The sequence below is a fragment of the Trachypithecus francoisi genome, unplaced genomic scaffold (assembly GCF_009764315.1).
Source record: "Trachypithecus francoisi isolate TF-2019V2 unplaced genomic scaffold, Tfra_2.0 Contig00506, whole genome shotgun sequence".
Lineage (NCBI taxonomy): Eukaryota > Metazoa > Chordata > Mammalia > Primates > Cercopithecidae > Trachypithecus > Trachypithecus francoisi.
The window spans coordinates 1-20219 of NW_022680686.1; the positions used below are offsets into that span (position 1 = coordinate 1).

A 20219-nucleotide genomic window follows, 5' to 3' on the forward strand; every position below is an offset into this window, starting at 1 on the left:
AGCTACTCAGGAGTTTAAGGCAGGAGAGTTGCTTGATCCCGGGAGGCAGAGTTTGCAGTGAGCCGAGATCGCACCACTGCACTCCAGCCTAGGCAACAGAGCAAGACTCCATCTATAAAAAAGAAGAAGGGAGGCTGAGGCAGGAGAATGGCGTGAACCCAGGAGGCGGAGCTTGCAGTGAGCCGAGATCGCGCCACTGCACTCCAGCCTGGTGGACAGAGTGAGACTCTGTCTCAAAAAAAAAAAAAAAGAAGAAGAAGAAGAGATGGGGGGTCTCACTACGTTATGTTGCCCCGGCTGGTCTCAAACTCCTGGGCTCAAGTGATCCTCTCACCTTGGCCTTCTAAAGTACTGGGATTACAGGCATGAGCCACTGCACCTGGTCTACCTTGAACTTCAGATTTCTCACATCCCTCTCTCCCCAGCCTGCCCTTGTCAAGGATGCTGTTCCCTCCATGTGGTTAAGGCTTCTGCCTGGTTTTCTATCCTCATCGCAGTGCATCAGCAGCATCTCAGGAGTTGACCCCTCCTTGAAACCCTGGCTTCACTTGCTTTCTAGGGCACCATGCTCTTCTGATTTCCCTCACAGGTGTGCCTTCCCATTGGCTGGCCAGTTTCATTCACTCTCATTTCTTTGAGGTATCTGCACAATGTATCCTCCCTTCCACTTCATGTTTTCTTTTTCTTTTTTTTTTTTTTGAGATGGAGTCTAACTCTGTCGCCCAGGCTGGAGTGCAGTGGTGCAATCTCGGCTCACTGCAAGCCCCACCTACAGGTTCACGCCATTCTCCTGCCTCAGCCTCCTGAGTAGCTGGGACTACAGGCACCTGCCACCATGCCCGGCTAATTTTTTTTTGTATTTTTAGTAGAGACGGGTTTCGCCGTGTTAGCCAGGATGGTCTCCATCTCCTGATCTCATGATCCGCCCACCTCAGCCTCCCAAAGTGTTGGGATTACAGGCGTGAGCCACTGCGTCCAGCCCTTTTTTTTTTTTTTTTTTTTGAGACGCAGTCTCACTCTGTCGCCCAGGCTGGAATGCAGTGGCATGATCTCAGCCCACTGCAACCTCTGCCTTCTGGGTTGCAGCAATTCTCCTGCCACAGCCTCCCGAGTAGCTGTGATTACAGGTGCCTGCCACCATGCCCAGCTGATTTTTGTATTTTAGGTAGAGATGGAGTTTCACCATGTAGGCCAGGCTGATCTTGAACCCCTTATCTCAGGTGATCCACCCACCTTGACCTCCCAGAGTACTGGGATTACAGGCGTGAGCCACGGCTCCTGGCCCCCATTTCTGGTTTTCTAGCACCTATTAATACTTGACCTACTACATATATTATTTATTCTTAGTCTCCCCCAACTAAAACCTAAGCTCTATGGGGTTTGTTTTCTGTTCCTTCCTGTATCTCAGTGTGAAGTGCTCCCCACTTATTTGGCCCTCTCCAAATAGTTCTATTTTTATTTATTTATTTATTTTGAGATGGAGTCTTGCTTTGTCGTCCAGCCTGGAGTGTAGTGCTGCGATTTCAGCTCACTGCAACCTTTGCCTCCCAGGTTCAAGCTATTCTTTTGCCTCAGTCTCCTGAGTAGCTGGGACTACAGGCACACACTACCACGCTGGGCTAATTTTTGTATTTTTAGTAGAGACGGGGTTTCACCATATTGGTCAGGATGGTCTCGAACTTCTGACCTTGTAATCCGTCCGTCTCGGCCTCCCAAAGTGCTGGGATTATAGGCGTGAGCCACTGCGCCCAGCCTATTTTTTTTTGTTGAGTCGTAGTCTCACTCTGTCGCCCAAGCTGGAGTGCGGTGGCGCGATCTCAGCTCACTGCAACCTCTGCCTCTCGAGTTCAAGCAATTCTCCTACCTCAGCCTCCCAAGTAGCTGGGATTACAGGTCTGCATGACCACGGCTGGCTAACTTTTGTGTTTTTAGCAGAGATGGGGTTTTGCCATTTTGACCAGGCTGGTCTCAAACTCCTGACCTCAACTGATCTGCCCACCTTGGCCCCCAAAGTGCTGGGATTACAGGCACGAGGCACGATGCTCGGACCTCCCCAAATCCTTCTAGAATGAACAAAGCTCCACAAGAGATAGGCACCTGAATCCAGAGGAGCAGACACTACTTAGCCGTTGTCACAGATTTCTGCTCCCTTAGGAGCAGGAGAGGTGTCCAGGATGCTGTTGGGGCTTCTGGTCATATCTGGTCAGCCCTGCTCTGACTGAAGCTGCAGCTGGGGCTCATGGTTCTGTACCCTGGGTCACTCTTCCCAACCTCTCTCACCATGTTGTCCAGGCTGGTCTCAAACTCCTGACCTCAACTGATTCGCCCACCTTGGCCCCCAAAGTGCTGGGATTATAGGCATGGAATTACATGGATTACAGTTTCCTGGAATGTACCAAGTTAACTACGCCTAAGTTCCAGGTTCAAGCTCTGTTTTTGTGAGGATTCAAGCTAAGGCAGTGAGTACTGGAGGTAGCACTAGAAGACAGACCTAGGGATAGGAATCTAAAAGTGGGTCACTTACCATTCAGAAGGCAACAAAGAGACACACACACACACACACACACACACAGAGTTGGTGATAACCTCCCTGTGTCCCGAAGCATAAGGCTCTTACCTGTGCTTGATAGATAGGAGTTGAAGAGAAAGCTTGGTTTATGCAGTAGCTTTGGCACTTGAAAGACGTGGAAGCAGCTGCTGTTGCAAGGATTATGGAGGTGGCTAGCTTTTCTAAATCACCTTAGAAGCTTTGAAGCAAGAGAATGAAAGATGCAGTTCAGCCTGCTATCTACTCAGAGGATGCTGTGAAAGCCAGGAACTCTCCCAAGACAACGTGTAAAGAAAACGTGGCTTCCGTGGCCAGTAGGCAGAGCATGCTGAAAATGAGAACCAAGATTTCATCACAAGGGCGGCAGAGCTGCAAAAGACACTTGTACATCCTCAGCAGTTTTCCTGTACTAAAGTGGGGGCTTTTATTGTTTTTATTTTTGTAGAGACGGGGGATCTTGCTGTGTTCCTCAGGCTGGTTTCGAACTCCTGGCCTCAATTGATCCTCCTGCCATGGCCTCTCAAACTTCTGGGATTACGGGCGTGAGCCACAGTACTCGACCCTTTGGGGGCTTTTAAAGGGAAGAAATGGACCCTGAAGCCTGACATGGGATGTTTGAGTGGATGTACCAAAGAACCTTGAGTCCCCAGAGTCCCCTGAAGTATCCTGGCCAGCAGAAGCTGCCTTCTTCCCATTGATAGAGGAGGACAGCTTCAGCCACCCTGGAGACAGTGCCGAGATTTCCCCGTTATAGGTGAGTGCCCTGTAAGATAACACTAATCCTCCTCAAGATCCACCTCCTGTCTGCCTCCAGACCAATAAGCAGGATCACATCTCAGCATATCCCAAGCAGTGAAATATTTCCTACCCTAGGAGGAAATCACTCAGTTGCCCAAAAAGGTGCAGGACGGCCGGGCGCGGTGGCTCAAGCCTGTAATCCCAGCACTTTGGGAGGCCGAGACGGGCGGATCACGAGGTCAGAAGATCGAGACCATCCTGGCTAACATGGTGAAACCCCGTCTCTACTAAAAATACAAAAAAAAAAACTAGCCGGGCGACGTGGCGGGCGCCTGTAGTCCCAGCTACTCGGGAGGCTGAGGCAGGAGAATGGCGTGAACCCGGGAGGCGGAGCTTGCAGTGAGCTGAGATCCGGCCACTGCACTCCAGCCTGGGCGGCAGAGCGAGACTCCGTCTCAAAAAAAAAAAAAAGGTGCAGGACCTGAGAGAACACTTGTGGGAGCGGTTGTGAGGGTACCAGATCTAGAGGCGGTACCAGATCCAGGCCAGGGACGGGGGGAGCAATAGAAGACCGATAGGGCATTGATTGACAAGGGTGCATCCCCTAAGACTCAGGATTTAAAGTCCTGTCAAAGGACACCTGGAGCTTGTCTTCATGCCAGATGGCTCCCAGAAGCTTGGACACCATAGTGGCCTACTGTTAATGAGGTAGAGATGAAGGCTAGGCCGGGCGCAGTGGCTCTCACCTGTAATCCCAGCACTTTGGGAGGCCGAGGCGGGCAGATCACGAGGTCAGGAGATCGAGACCATCCTGGCTAACACGGTGAAACACCATCTCTACTAAAGAATACAAAAAATTAGCCGGGCGTGGTGACAGGCGCCTGTAGTCCCAGCTACCTGGGAGGCTGAGGCAGGAGAATGACCTGAACCCGGGAGGCGGAGGTTGCAGTAAGCCGAGATCGCGCCACTGCACTCCAGCCTGGGCAACAGAGCCAGACTCTGTCTCAAAAAAAAAAAAAAAGAGATGAAGGCTCAGGGAAGTGGGAATATTAGAATGGATTTATTACATGAGACCAGAAGGTGTTGCATGGAGCTGCCCTTCACTAAGGCAATGCAGAATGTGGACGTGAGGGGGCACTGGTGTCAGAAAGCTGGTGCTGGCTGTGCTTTGTGGCTAGGAGATGCTGCCATGGAACTTGGCTTCTTAGTGTCTTGGGGATGACACAATTCTGGAATGGCATTTAACCGTTCTGGATGGCAACATTTAACCCTCAGAAGCCAAGAGGGCATTCTTATCATACTGTGCAGCAAGACTGGAATGGCAACTGTGGGAGGGGGAGTGCTGCTCAGGGGTCTATGGCAATGACAATAACAGGTCATTGATGGGTAGCTAACCAAAGAAAGGGAGGCAGACGGTGACTGACAGAAAAGTTTGGAAACAAGGACGAGGGTCATGCTGGAGAGATCTGACAGTCTTCCTCTGACAGTGCCACACCCCTTTGGGAAAGACAGGAAAACCTTTATATTAACTGAAATTCAGTTTCTACCACTACAGTAGAGTGGCAGGTTTGACCTACAGATTGAATTATACAAAGATATTTTAGGCCAGGTGCAGTGGGTCACGCCTGTAATCCCAACCCTTTGGGAGGTTAAGGCAGGAAGATTGCTTGAAGCAAGAAGTTCAAGACCAGCTTGGGCAGTATAATGAGACCCCCATCTCTAAAAAAAGAAAATCAGAGAAAAAGACATTTGTTTTGTTTTGTTTTGTTTTGTTTTGTTTTGTTTTGTTTTTGAGAGAGTCTCGCTCTGTCGCCCAGGCTGGAGTGCAATGGTATGATCTCAGCTCACTGCAACCTCTGCCTCCCAGATTCAAGCGATTCTCCTGCCTCAGCCTCCCAAATAGCTGGGATTACAGGTGCCCGCCACCATGCCTGGCTAATTTTTTGTACTTTTAGTAGCATTTCACTGTGTTGGCCAGGATGATCTCGATCTCCTGATCTCATGATCCACCTGCCTCAGCCTCCCCAAGTGCTGGGATTACAGGCATCAGCCACCGCGTCCAGCTGAAAGAAAAACATTTTAAAACCATTTGAGAATGTGGAGTGAGAGCTGTGCCAGCCACATGGACTAAGGAGGAGGCCAGGCAGTAGGAGATGCTAAGGAATGGCCTGCGGGGAAGTAAATGTGATGTGTGCGTCGGAAGCAGGCTCAGCGAGCCCAGTGATGAGACCAGGACCTCAACCTGCAGCTAAGCACTCTGAAGCCCCTAATACAGGTGGCAGGTGGCATCTGGGACTATAACAAATGGCAGTAAAAACTGTCAGTGGCGGCTGGGGTGGCAGCTCAAGCCTGTAATCCCAGCACTTTGGGAGACGGAGGCGGACGGATCACTTGAGGTCAGGAGTTCAAGACCAGCCTGGGCAACTTGGTGAAGCCCCATCTCTACTAAAAATACAAAAAACTAGCCGAGCGTGGTGGCACACACCTGTAGTCCCAGCAACTCTTTTAGGCTGAGGCAGGAGAATCGCTTGAACCCGGGAGGCGGAGGTTGCAGTAAGACGAGATCACACCACTGCACCCCAGCCTGGGCAACAGAATGAGACTCGGTCTCCAAAAAAAAAAAATTGTCAGTGGCAATTGTACAGGGATGGTTGTCCAGAATGGAATATTAGCCAGAAAAGCACAAGAAGTACAACTCTTAAGAGGAAAAACTGACCTTGCAAAGCCCAGGACAGAAGTCCTTGAGGCTGGGTGCAGTGGCTCACGCGTGTAATCCCAGCACTTTGGGAGGCTGAGGCGGGCAGATCACCTGAGGTCAGGAGTTCAAGACCAGCCTGGCCAACATGATGAAACCCCGTCTCTACTAAAAATACAAAAGTTAGCCAGGTGTTGTGGCATCCAGCTGTAGTCCCAGCTACTTGGGAGGCTGAGGTAGGAGAATCGCTTGAACCTGGGAGGTGGAGGTTGCAGTAAGCCAAGACTGTGCCACTGCACTCCAGCCTGGGTGACAGTGTGAGACTCTACCTCAAAAAAAAAAAAAAAAAACAACAACAACAAAGAAAAACAGCCTGAGCAACATGGCCAGACTCCATCTTTAAAAAAAAATTTTTTTTTAATTAGCCAGATATAGTGGCATGCACCTGTGGTCCCAGCTACTCTGGAGGCTGAGGCTTGAACCTGGGAGGTTGAGGCTGCAGTGAGCTATGATCACACCACTGCACTCCAGCCTGGGCAAAAGAGCAGGACCCTGTCTCAAAAAAGTAAAAAGTAACTATAAAAGGTGCTTGAGAGAGCATGGGCAGGGTAAAAAGGATGAAAAACATATGCGACTGTGCCACAGCCACAGGTCCCATGGAGGACCCACGCATTGGCCTTGTGTTGGCCAGGATGGGGCTGTGCCCTCCTCCACAGGGGTCCCAGGGTGTCTGATTACAGCTAGCAGGGTGTTCTCCAGAAAACCACCTGCCTGCCCCGTGTCTGGCCAGGATCACAGTGTTCACAACCACAGTCCCCACTTCTCTTTTTTTTTTTGAGATGGAGTCTCCCTCTGTGGCCTAGGCTGGAGTACAGTGGCACAATCTCGGCTCACTGCAAGCTCCGCCTCCCGGGTTCACGCCATTCTCCTGCCTCAGCCTCCCAAGTAGCTGGGACTATAGGCACCCGCCACCATGCCCGGCTAATTTTTTGTATTTTTTTAGTAGAGACAGTGTTTCACTGTGTTAGCCAGGATGGTCTCGATCTCCTGACCTTGTGATCCGCCCGCCTTGGCCTCCCAAAGTGCTGGGATTACAGGCGTGAGCCACCGCGCCCGGCCCACAGTCCCCACTTGTCTATTTTTCCTGCCTGCGTCTTGCTCAGCTCTGAATGGCTTCCCACTGTGCACTTTAATCTTGCTCCTGCCAGACATGGTGGCACATAGCTGTGGTCCCAGCTACTTGGGAGCCTCAGATGGGAGGATGGTTTGAGCCCAGGAGTTTGAGGCTGCAGTGAGTCATGATTGTGCCCCTGCACTCCAGCCTGGGCAACTAAGGGAGACCCTATCTCTAATTAAAAAAAAAAAAAAAAAAAGACCTAGCAGTGTCCACACATCTACCCAGTTCATCTTGTGACTTGTGACTGCAGGGGTATTTCCCAGCAGGGGAGTGCCATGCTTTTCCTCTCTGCCTGGTGGATGGGGACAGTCAGGCTGGTCCCACTTTGGGGCCCTTCCATCACCCAGGCTCTGGTTCAAGGCATAGTGTAGCCCTGTCTCCTGGAGTTCCAGCTGGAGCAGCCACTGCTTCGCTGGGCAGGAGGATAAGGGACATGAGAAGGTGGCCCCACATCAGGGCTGACAATGGAGGTTGCTCTGGCAGGTCTCTGCTCTGGCCTGGGGGCCTCATGTCTGCTCCTCAGCCCAGGTGGTGGCTAGATGGGCAGCATCACCACAGGTCTGGGGCCTGGATCTCAGCCTGTCAGAAGTATGAAAGTCACACAAGGAACTCCTTGACCCTGCCACGGCTGTTGCCACAGTAATGCCTCCCTGGTCCCGTTTGCAGCTATACAGAGAGATGGGGACATCAGTACCCTGCAGACAGAGGGGAAATGGCCTATGCAAACCCAGTACAAAGCATATTTTAAAACCTATGGTAATAATTAACCCTAGCCCAGCGCAGTGGGGCCCACCTGTAGTCCTTGTAGTCCTAGTCACTCCGAAGGCTGAGTTGGGAGGACCACTTGAGCCCAGCAGTTCAAGGCTGCAGTAAGCTATGATTGCTATGGGCTACAAGCAAGACCCCATCTTAAAAACCCCAAAAAACCTTGCTCCTGCCTCAACCATCAATTCCGACACTTGCGTGTTGGTCTCAACTCTCCTATGACACTCCTGAGACATTCCCACCCTTAATGATGCCCCTGGCCTGGTCTGGAAGCACCCCTTCTCTGCATGGCCTTGCTTGCTGCCTATGCTCACACATGTCAAAAAGAGACTCCAGGCCAGGCACGGTGGCTCACGCCTGTAACCTGAACACTTTGGGAGGTTGAGGTGGGCGGATCACTTGAGGTCAGGAGTTTGAGACCAGCCTGGCCAACATGGTGAAAGCCCGTCTTTATTAAAAATACAAAAATTAGGCTGGGCGTGGTGGCTCATGCCTGTAATCCCAGCTACTCGGGAGGCTGAGGCAGGAGAATGGCGTGAACCCGGGAGGCGGAGGTTGGAGTGAGCCGAGATCGCACCACTGCACTCCAGCCTGGGTGACAGCGAGACTCCGTCTCAAAAAAAAAAAAAAAAAAAATTAGCTGGGCATGTTGGTGTGCACCTGTAATCCCAGCTTCTTGGAAGGCTGAGGCAGAGAATCACTTAAACCCAGGAGGCAGAGGTTGCAGTGAGCCAAGATCGTACCACCTGCACTCCAGCCTGTGTGACAGAGTGAGACTGTGTCTTAAAAAAAAAAAAAAGAAAGAAAAAGAAAAGAAGGTCTAGATAACTTAGAAGCCTGGCCGAGTTCTCTCCCATATGCACATGGGAAATAATGGCCACAGAAGCCTGGTGGCCACCAGAGTGGACTGTGCAGGGACCAAAGGCCCATGACAGCCTGCTGGGTCTCCAGGAACGGTGGAAAGAAGGAAGCCTATGCTGAGACGGGATTGGCGGCGAGTGGGGCCGGGGAGCATGAGTGGCCCAGGCTGGGCCTCCACAGGCTGCCCCTGGAGCCACAGAGCAAGGGCTTTGGCCCCTGCCACACTGGGAACCATGGTCAGTGGTGTGTCTGCTGCTTTCTGTTCCCTCCTAAGATACCGCACATATAAAAACCTAACAATACTGTAATATCAAACGCTTAGTTCGTTTTCTCCCAGTCCTGTGTATGTGCTGAGAAGGGAAAGGCAGGTGGCAGGGGCAGTGGGAGCTGGGACTCGCAAACCTCAAGCAGACCTGGCGGGGAGACAGAGAGATCAACCAGTCACAATGCGAGGTCTTCATTTGCCTCTTGATTCAAACAAACCTAACAAAACAGAACAACATATACCACCAACAACGGCAACACATAAGACAACTGGAGAAGAGTGAAAATGGACCAAATATTTTCTTTTTTTTTTTTTTGAGACAGACTCTCGTTCTGTCACCCAGGCTTGGGTGCAGTGGCGCAATCTCGGTTCACTGCAACTTCTGCCTCCTGGGCTCAAGCTATTCTCCTGCCTCAGCCTCCCAAGTAGCCAGGACTACAGGCACCGCCACCACGCCCGGCTAATTTTTGTATTTTTTAGTAGAGATAGGGTTTCACCATATTGGCCAGGCTGGTCTCCAACTCCTGATCTCATGATCAGCTCGCCTCAGCCTCCAAAAGTGCTGGGATTACAGGCATGAGCCACCGTACCTGGCCAGACCAAATATTTTCTATTGCAGTATTCTTAGATTCTATTGCAGTATTGTTAGATGCATGCGTGACATGTACAGATCAGGATTATGGGATTTTAAAAATTCTTATCTTTTGGAGATATTACTAGAGTATTTACAGATAAAGGGATATGACGTCTACCATTTGTTTCCAAGTAGTCTAGGATGTCAGTAGAGAAAGTGGGTGGGCCTATATATGAAAAAAGTTTGGTAATCAATTATTCTAGAAACTGGATGATGAGTGCCTGTAATTCCAGCACTTTGGGAGGCTGAGGTGGGCGGATCACAAGGTCAGGAGATGGAGACCATCCTGGCCAACATGGTGAATGAAGCCCCATCTCTACTAAAAATACAAAAAAATTAGCTGGGCATGGTGGCAGGTGCCTGTAGTCCCAGGTACTCGGGAGGTTGAGGCAGGAGAATCACTTGAATCCGGGAGGTGGAGGTTGCAGTGAGCCAAGATAGCACCACTACACTCTGGCAACAGAGGGAGACTCCATCTCAAAAAAAACCAAAAAGGAACTGGGTGATGAGTACATGAGGGTTTATAATACTGTTCTCACTAATTTTGTTTATGGTTGGGTATTTTCCATAATAACATTTTTTTCAGGCCGGGGGCAGTGGCTCATGCCTGTAATCCCAAAACCTTGGGAGGCCGAGGCAGGCAGATCACCTGAAGTCGGGAGTTTGAGACCAGCCTGACCAACATAGAGAAACGCTGTCTCTACTAAAACTACAAAATTAGCCAGGCATGGTGGCGCATACCTGTAATCCCAGCTACTTGGGAGGCTGAGGTAGGAGAATCACTTAAACCCGGGAGGTGGAGGTTGTGGTGAGCCGAGATCGTGCCATTGTACTCCAGCCTGGGCAACAAGAGCGAAACTCCATCTCAAAAAAAAAAAAAATTTTTTTTCATTGGCTGGGTGTGGTGGCTCATGCCTATAATCCAAGCACTTTGGGAGGCTGAGGCAGGCAGATCACCTGAGGTCAGGAGTTCAAGACTAGCCTGACCAACATGGTGAAACCCCATCTCTACTAAAAATACAAAAATTAACTGGGCACGGTGGTCCGTGCCTGTAGTCCCAGCTGCTCAGGAGGCTGAGGCAGGAGAATCACTTGAACCTGGGAGGCAGAGGTTGCAGTGAGCTGAGATTGTGCCATTGCACTCCAGTCTGGGTGACAGAGCAAGACTCTGTCTCAGAAAAAAAAAAAAAAAAAAGAAAGAAAATCACCCTCAGTTCCCTCAGAAAGATAGAAGCAATTTAATTCGAAGTCAGCAACCAGAAAGCCAAATGCAGAAAACTCTACAAATTATTAGCAAACCAAATTCAACAATGTATTGAAGTTGCAATTTGTCATGAGCAAGCTGAGTTTATCCTAGGAATACAAAGGTGACTAATGTTAGGGAAAAAATCTATAAATATAAATATAACATAAACAGATTAAAAGAGAAAAAGCAGGCTGGGTACAGAGGCTCACACCTGTAATTCCAGCATTTTGAGAGGCTGAGGTGGGCAGATCACTTGGGTCCAGGAGTTTGAGACCAGCCTGGGCAACATGGCAAAACCCCATCTCTACAAAAAAATACAAAAAATTAGCCTGGCATGGTGGCATGTGCCTGTAGCCCCATCTACCTGGGAGGCTGATGTGGAAGAATCAGTTGGGCACAGGAGGTTGAGGCTGCAGTGAGCTGTGATTTAACCACTGCACTTCAGCCTGGGAAACAAATCAAGACCCTGTCTCAAAACAAACAAACAAAAAAAAACAAAGGAAAGAAAATAAAAATGAGAAAAGTCATACGATCTCAACAGATACAGAAAAATCATTTGAGGCCAGGTGTGGTGGCTCATGCCTGTAATCCCAGCACTGTGGGCGGCCAAGGCGGCTGAATCACTTGAGGTCAGGAGTTTGAGACCAGCCAGGGCAACATAAGACCCTGATTCTACTAACAAAAAATCAGCCAGGCAGGGTGGCATATGACTGTACTCCCAGCTACTCGGGAGCTTGAGGTGGGAGGATCACTTGAGTCCAGAAGGTCAAGGCTGCAATGAGCTGTGATCCTGCCAGTACACTCCAACCTGGGTGACAGAGCGAGATCCTGTCTCAAAAAACAAACAACAACAACAAAAGGCTGGGCACAATGGTTCACGCCTGTAATCCCAGCACTTTGGGAGGCCAAGCCCGGTGGATCATGTGAGGCCAGGAGTTCGAGACCAGCCTGGGCAAGTTGGTGAAAACCCATCTCTAGTAAAAATACAAAAATAAGTCAGGTGTGATGGCACGCGTTACTTGGGAGGCTGGGGCACGAGTTGCTTGAACCCAGGAGGCGGAGGTTGCAGTGAGCCGAGATCGTGCCACTGCACTCCAGCTTGAGCAACAGAGGAAGCCTCTGTCTCAAATAAATAAATACTACAATTTGTTTATCCATTCACTTGTTGCTGGAAATTATTTATGTTGTTCCCAGGTTTGGCTATTATAAATAAAGCTGTCTCATGTCTATAATCGCAGCACTTTGAGAGCCTGAGGCAGCAGAATCATTTGAGCCCAGGAGTTTGAGACCAGCCTGGGCAACAAATTGAGACCCTCTCTAAAAAAATAAAAATTAGCCAGACGCATGGGCGCGGTGGTTCACACCTGTAATCCTAGCACTTTGGGAGGCTGATGTGGGCAGATTACTGAGGTTGGGAGTTCAAGACCAGCCTGGCCAACATTGTGAAACCCCGATTCCACTAAAAATGTAAAAAACCAGCCATGTGCAGTGGCGTGCACCTGTAATCCCAGCTACTCAGGAGGCTGAGGCAGAAGAATCACTTGAACCCAGGAAAGCGGAGGCTGCAGTGAGCCGAGATTGCACCACTGCACTCCAGCCTGGGCTACAGAGTGAGACGACTTCTCAAAAAGAAAAAAAAAATGGCTGGGCGCGGTGGCTCACGCCTGTAAGCCCAGCACTTTGGGAGACCAAGGAGGGCAGATCACAAGGTCAGGAGACCAAGACCATCCTGGCTAACACGGTGAAACTCTGTCTTTACTAAAAACACAAAAAATTAGCTGAGCGGGCATGGTGTCGTGTGCCTGTAGTTCCAGCTACTTGGGAGGTTGAGGCAGGTAAATGCCCGGAACCCAGGAGTCAGAGGTTGCAGTGAGCCGAGATTGCATCACTGAACTCCAGCCTGGGCAATAGAGCAAGATTCCGTCTCTAAATAAATAAATAAAATAGCCAGACACAGTGGTATATGCCTATAGTCCTAGCTACTGGGGAAGCTGAGGCAGGAGGATGGCTTGAGCCCAGGAGTTCCAGGCTGCAGTGAGCCATGATTGCACCATTGCACTCCAGTCTAGGTGACAGAGTGAGACACTGTCTCAAAAAAAAAAAAAAAAAAAAAAAGAACTGCTTTGAGTTCTTTTGGGTATATACACAGAAGCGGGATTACCAGATCGTATAATTCTATGTTAAATATTTTGAGGAACCTCCATACCATTTTCCACAGCAGCTGTATCTTTTTCCATTCCCACCAACAGTGCACAAGGGTTCCAACTTCTCCACATCCTTACAACACTTATTTTCCTTTTTTTTTAATTTCTTTTTTTGAGACGGAGTTTCACTCTTGTCACCCAGGCTGGAGTGGAATGGCACGATCTTAGCTCACTGCAACCTCCATCTCCCGGGTTTAAGTGATTCTCCTGCCTCAGCCTCCTGAGTAGCAGAGATTACAGGTGCCTGCCACCACGTCCAGCTAATTTCTGTATTTTCTTAGTAGAGATGGTGGGGGTTTCACCATGTTAGCCAGGCTGGTCTTGAACTCCTGACCTCAGGTGATCCACCCGTCTTGGCCATCCAAAGTGCTGAGATTACAGACATGAGCCACTGCGCCCAGCCAACACTTGTTATTTTCTGTTGTTTTAACACTAGCCATCCTGATGGGTGTGAGGTGGTACCCCACTGTGGTTTTGTGTTTCCTGTCTTTCATTCATACAATTAATACTGCAATGAGGTTGGGAGTGGTGGCTCACTTTGGGAGGCTGAGGCGGGCGAATCACCTGAAGTCAGATCACCTGAGGTCAGGAGTTCAAGACTAGCCTGACCAACATCAAGAAACCCCATCTCTACTAAAAATATAAAATTAGCCGGGCGTGGTAGCACATGCCTGCAATCCCAGCTACTCGGGAGCCTGAGGCATGAGAATCCCTTGAACCAGGGCGGTGGAGGTTGTGGTGAGCCGAGATCGCGCCATTGTACTCCAGCCTGGGCAACAAGAGGGAAACCCCGTCTAAAAAAAAAAATTAGCCAGACGCATGGGCGCGGTGGTTCACACCTGTAATCCTAGCACTTTGGGAGGCTGATGTGGGCAGATTACTGAGGTTGGGAGTTCAAGACCAGCCTGGCCAACATTGTGAAACCCCGATTCCACTAAAAATGTAAAAAACCAGCCATGTGCAGTGGCGTGCACCTGTAATCCCAGCTACTCAGGAGGCTGAGGCAGAAGAATCACTTGAACCCAGGAAAGCGGAGGCTGCAGTGAGCCGAGATTGCACCACTGCACTCCAGCCTGGGCTACAGAGTGAGACGACTTCTCAAAAAGAAAAAAAAAATGGCTGGGCGCGGTGGCTCACGCCTGTAAGCCCAGCACTTTGGGAGACCAAGGAGGGCAGATCACAAGGTCAGGAGACCAAGACCATCCTGGCTAACACGGTGAAACTCTGTCTTTACTAAAAACACAAAAAATTAGCTGAGCGGGCATGGTGTCGTGTGCCTGTAGTTCCAGCTACTTGGGAGGTTGAGGCAGGTAAATGCCCGGAACCCAGGAGTCAGAGGTTGCAGTGAGCCGAGATTGCATCACTGAACTCCAGCCTGGGCAATAGAGCAAGATTCCGTCTCTAAATAAATAAATAAAATAGCCAGACACAGTGGTATATGCCTATAGTCCTAGCTACTGGGGAAGCTGAGGCAGGAGGATGGCTTGAGCCCAGGAGTTCCAGGCTGCAGTGAGCCATGATTGCACCATTGCACTCCAGTCTAGGTGACAGAGTGAGACACTGTCTCAAAAAAAAAAAAAAAAAAAAAAGAACTGCTTTGAGTTCTTTTGGGTATATACACAGAAGCGGGATTACCAGATCGTATAATTCTATGTTAAATATTTTGAGGAACCTCCATACCATTTTCCACAGCAGCTGTATCTTTTTCCATTCCCACCAACAGTGCACAAGGGTTCCAACTTCTCCACATCCTTACAACACTTATTTTCCTTTTTTTTAATTTCTTTTTTTGAGACGGAGTTTCACTCTTGTCACCCAGGCTGGAGTGGAATGGCACGATCTTAGCTCACTGCAACCTCCATCTCCCGGTTTAAGTGATTCTCCTGCCTCAGCCTCCTGAGTAGCAGAGATTACAGGTGCCTGCCACCACGTCCAGCTAATTTCTGTATTTTCTTAGTAGAGATGGTGGGGGTTTCACCATGTTAGCCAGGCTGGTCTTGAACTCCTGACCTCAGGTGATCCACCCGTCTTGGCCATCCAAAGTGCTGAGATTACAGACATGAGCCACTGCGCCCAGCCAACACTTGTTATTTTCTGTTGTTTTAACACTAGCCATCCTGATGGGTGTGAGGTGGTACCCCACTGTGGTTTTGTGTTTCCTGTCTTTCATTCATACAATTAATACTGCAATGAGGTTGGGAGTGGTGGCTCACTTTGGGAGGCTGAGGCGGGCGAATCACCTGAAGTCAGATCACCTGAGGTCAGGAGTTCAAGACTAGCCTGACCAACATCAAGAAACCCCATCTCTACTAAAAATATAAAATTAGCCGGGCGTGGTAGCACATGCCTGCAATCCCAGCTACTCGGGAGCCTGAGGCATGAGAATCCCTTGAACCAGGGCGGTGGAGGTTGTGGTGAGCCGAGATCGCGCCATTGTACTCCAGCCTGGGCAACAAGAGGGAAACCCCGTCTAAAAAAAACAAAACACCACAAAACTGTAATGAAAAGTCTTGAGTATAAGGTAGGGTGCTCAGTCTTCCTCCTAATCACAGAAATGCAAAATAAAAATTAAAAATAAACTAAGAGCCATCCCGGCCAACATGGTGAAACCCCATCTCTACTAAATCTCTATTAAAAATACAAAAATTAGGGCCATGTACTGTGGCTCATGCCTGTAATCCCAGCACTTTGGGAGGCTGAGGCGGGTGGATCACGAGGTCAAGAGATTGAGACTATCCTGGCCAACATAGTGAAACCCTGTCTCTACTAAAAATACAAAAAATTAGCCAGGCATGGTGATGGACACCTGTAGTCCCAACTACTCGGGAGGCTGAGGCAGGAGAATCACTTGAACCCAGGAGGTGGAGGTTACAGTGAGCCGAGACTGAGCCACCGCACTCCTGCCTGGGCGACAGAGCAAGATCCTGTCTCAAAAACAAAGAGGCCGGGGGCGATGGCTCATGCCTGTAATCCCAGTACTTTGGGAGGCCGAGGTGGGTGGATCACCTGAGGTCAGGAGTTCGAGACCAGCCTGGCCAACATTGTGAAATCCCATCTCTACTAAAAATACAAAAATTGGCCAGGTGTGGCGCATGCCTGTAATCCCAGCTTCTCAGGAGGCTGAGACAGGAGAGTCGCTTGAACCCGGGAGGCAGAGGTTGCAGTGAGCCGACATGGAGCCACTGCACTTCAGCCTGGGAGAGGAGACTCCGCCTCAAAAAAATAAAAATAAAAAAAAATCTCTGCTCACCTGAGGGATTAGCAAAAACCCAAGAGTTTGCAACATCCACTGCCAGCAAGGCTGTGGGCAGGCACTCACATAAAACTGCTGAAGAGAATGTACAATGGAAAAATGCCTACATAAGGAGATTTGACAACGGGGAGCAAAACCGCGTGTGCCTTCACCCTCTGACCAGGCAATTCCACTTCACAGAATGGCTCTCAAACACGCATCCCCCGTCACAAATAGCCCTGAGATAAGGCGCCTGGTAGTCACTGTGTGTGCTTTCCTCTGGGCCCCTTCCCACAGGTGGCTACTGAGGTCATTTTATCAGACCCCCTGGGCTCACCTTTTACTCCATCCTGCACAGGGCAGTCTGGGCAGGCTCTGGCCGGCTTCGCACAGCTGCCACTGCACACACTCTCCCTTCAGAGCAGTGCTGGAGGACGGCTCAGGAGTCAGTGCACACATCCCTCCTGTCCTTGGGGCCGGACAGCCACCGCGCGGGGACACCCTTCGGTCAGGAGGAGCGCTGGTGTTGGCTCCACTCGCCGGGTCGCCCAGCGCCCTTCACTTCCCAATCAACTCCCCACAGCCGCCGCTTTCACGGGAAGCCAAGCCAAGCCAAGTCACCTACGGCACGTGCACTGGGTCAAAATAATACACGTTTGTACATGCGCCAGACGGTATGTTTCGTACTTAAAAGAGCAGGGTTGGAAATGGAAGCCTCACCCTGCTTCCCCGCGCCAGGGCCGCCTTCCCCGCGGTGCGCGGGAGCTCGGGGAGCGCGCGCCCCCTGCCGGCCGGCCGGAGAGCGGGGCGGGTTTCGCGCCCTCGGTGCCCTGCTAGAGCTTGGAATTGCTTTGGTTGTTCCCGCGGGAGGCTGCTTTGAGGTTCTAAGTGACTCCCCGTTCCCCGGGTGCCTCGCCGTCGAGGAGCCCAAAGCTTGTCCATCTCCAGCGCTGGATGAGGCTCCCCTAGTTTTCCTTCTGCCCAGATACCCTGTACTGTCACACAGGTTGTGCTGATGGCGTGGGACCGGGACTGCACTTGCACGTGGCCTGGAGCTCACTTCCGCGCTCCTCGCTGGACCTCTGACTGCGCAGGTCTCTGAGCTTGTTTCTTGGAGACTTGGGATAGCTGGGAGGCCCCATGAGAGCGAGACAGTGAAGCTACCAGCAGTGGGGTCTGGTTCTGATGTAGCCATTGACCCCAACTTGCACAGCTGAGCTTGCACATTCCTCCTCTCCTCCCCAGCCCCTGCCCCCAGCTGTGGCTGCCCCATGTCCTCTCCAGACCACCCCACACAGCTGTGGCTGCCCTCCCAGTCTCCCTCTTTCACCGCTCTGTGTGGTTTTGTCCTGTGCTTGTTCCTGACACAAGGGCTTCGCTTTACCTTTCGTTTTTATTTTTCTAATTTTAATTTTTTTTTTTTTTTTTTTTTGAGACAGTTTCTCTTTTGTTGCCTACGCTGGAATGCAATGGCGCACTTTCGGCTGACAGCAACTTCTGCCTCCCGGGTTCAAGCGATTGATTCTCCTGCCTCAGCCTTCTGAGTAGCTGAGACTATAGGCATGTACCACCATGCCCGGCTAATTTCGTAGTTTTAGTAGAGCAGCGTTTCTCCATGTTGATCAGGCTGGTCTCGAACTCCTGACCTCAGGGGATCCGCCTGCATCAGCCTCCCAAAGTGCTAGGATTACAGGCCTGAGCCACAGCGCCTGGCCTTTTATACTCGCCTAGGGCTAAAAGGAAGTCTTACATTAGTCAAACTCACCAGATTCAGTAAAAACTAAACTCTAAAATAATTATTTGAGACCGGTGTGGTGGCTCACGCCTGTAATCCCAACAGGGGCCGGGCACCGTGGCTCATGCCTGTAATCCCAGCACTTTGGGAGGCCCAGGCGGGCGGACCACAAGGTCAAGAGATCGAGACCATCCTGGCCAATAAAGGGGGAACCCCGTCTCTACTAAAAATACAAAAATTAGCTGGGCATGATGGCTTGCACCTGTAGTCCCAGCTACTCAAGAGGCTGAGGTAGAATTGCCTGAACCCGGGAGGCGGAGATTGCAGTGAGCCAAAATCATGCCACTGACTCCAGCCTGGTGACAGAGTGAGACTCCGTCTCAAAAAAAACAAAACAAACAAAACAAAACAAAACAAAACAAAAAAACCAGCCCAGGAAACAAAACGAGTCTTCGTCTCTATAAAAAATTTAAAATAATTACTTGGGTGTGGTGGCACCCACTTGTGGTCCCGGCCTGTTGGGAAGTTGAGATGGGAGGAGAGCTTGGGCCCAGGAGTTGGAGGCTCCAGTGAACTATGATTGTGCCACTGGACTCCAGCCTGGGTGACACAGCAAGATCCCATTTCTAAAAAATAATTAAAATAAAATAAAATAGTTATCTGTCAAATTTCAGGACCAAAAGTGTAGGTCTTGTCAGTCAATAGACACAGCGGTGAGTGGGGGAAACCCTGGAGGAAAGGTGTGGAAGGGGAGAAGGGCAAGGGCTTTGGTGTATTTGGGTGTCACTGAGGAGGCCCAGCTCTCTGGTACACTGCCATCACCTCCTGACTGATTGATTAGGTGAGGATGGACCAAGGTAAATGGTTCAAAGGCTAAATGAAATTTAGCTGTGCTACCAAGAAGGTGCTCTATTTTTAGTGCAAGAGGCATTTTGTCTTCAATGTGTATAAATATATATTTTTTCAATGTGTATATAACATAAACACAGACACACTGCCAAGGGTGGTCTTTCCTGTAGTTCACTGATATTTCTGATTCTTTTCCTTCTAGGCCTATGGGAAGGTTTTTCATTCCTGGCATCTTGAGGAAAGGTTTGGCCATGTGACTTATATGACTAATGAAATGTTGGCAGAAGGAATGTGTGTCACTTCTGGGCAAAAGCCTTTAAGAGCCATAGTGATGAATCCAGATGGCAGAGGCGTCATTCACCTCCTGTAGTATGAGCTGTGAGAAATAAACCTTGTCATGTGAAGCCACTGAGATTTGGAATTGTTATTGCAGCAAACCGGGCCTATCCTGACTAACACACCCTAAATCCCTTCAGAAACAAAACAGTACAAGCAAACTAGCAAACAGACAGGCAGACAGATTATTTCCCTGGAAACTCTGAGCCCTGAGAATCCAGACTTCCTTTCTTGGATGCTGGCTGGCAAGTGAAAGTATGCTCAAATCAAGGTTGGCACACCTCACGTTCACACTGAGCTGAAGGTGTGGGAGCTCCCACTCTGAGCTGGAGGGCCATGGTCACAGCTACTCAGTTAGGACCAGCCCTTGCTCTGTGTTGTGCTCATCTACATCATGGCCTTGTGAGGCTGCAGCTCGGAGTGGACTCTGGGGCTGTGGGCCATTCCACAGGGCTCTGACAACAACCTCCTCATTCCTCCTACAGTGCTCCTTGGCTTTAGCCCTGTAGGTCAAGCCTCTTTCTTATTTGTTTGGGTTCTTTTTGTAGTTGTTATATATTCATGAGTCAGTAGTCATGATGGATTACAGCTTTTAGTGAACATTGTCATCTGCACCATGTTAAATTAAAAGGCAGGAGGCCAGGCCAGGCGCAGTGGCTCACACCTGTAATCCCAGCACTTTGGGAGACTGAGGCAGGCGGATCACAAGATCAGGAGATGGAGACCATCCTGGCTAACACAGTGAACCCCGTCTCTACTAAAAATACCGGATGGAGACCGGCTCTCCCTGTGTCCTGGTGCCCTGCCCGACAGTGCAGTGGAACCAGAGACAGGGCTGCAGGACGATAGCAGCACTTCAGGAACTGCTGTAAGGAGAAAGGCCCAAGGCAGGAAAGCCCGTCCCATAGGGTCAAAGCGGAGCTTGATCACCTCC

At 50.1% G+C, this 20219-nt stretch overlaps 1 long non-coding RNA gene across 1 annotated transcript; it reads left to right on the forward strand.

Moving 5' to 3' along the window:
* Positions 1–3010: 3010 nt before the first annotated feature.
* LOC117084773 lies at positions 3011–19350 on the forward strand. Its single transcript, XR_004437664.1, has 2 exons — positions 3011–3302; positions 19152–19350. It is a non-coding gene; the product is annotated as an uncharacterized LOC117084773 (long non-coding RNA).
* The last annotated feature ends 869 nt before the right edge of the window (positions 19351–20219 follow it).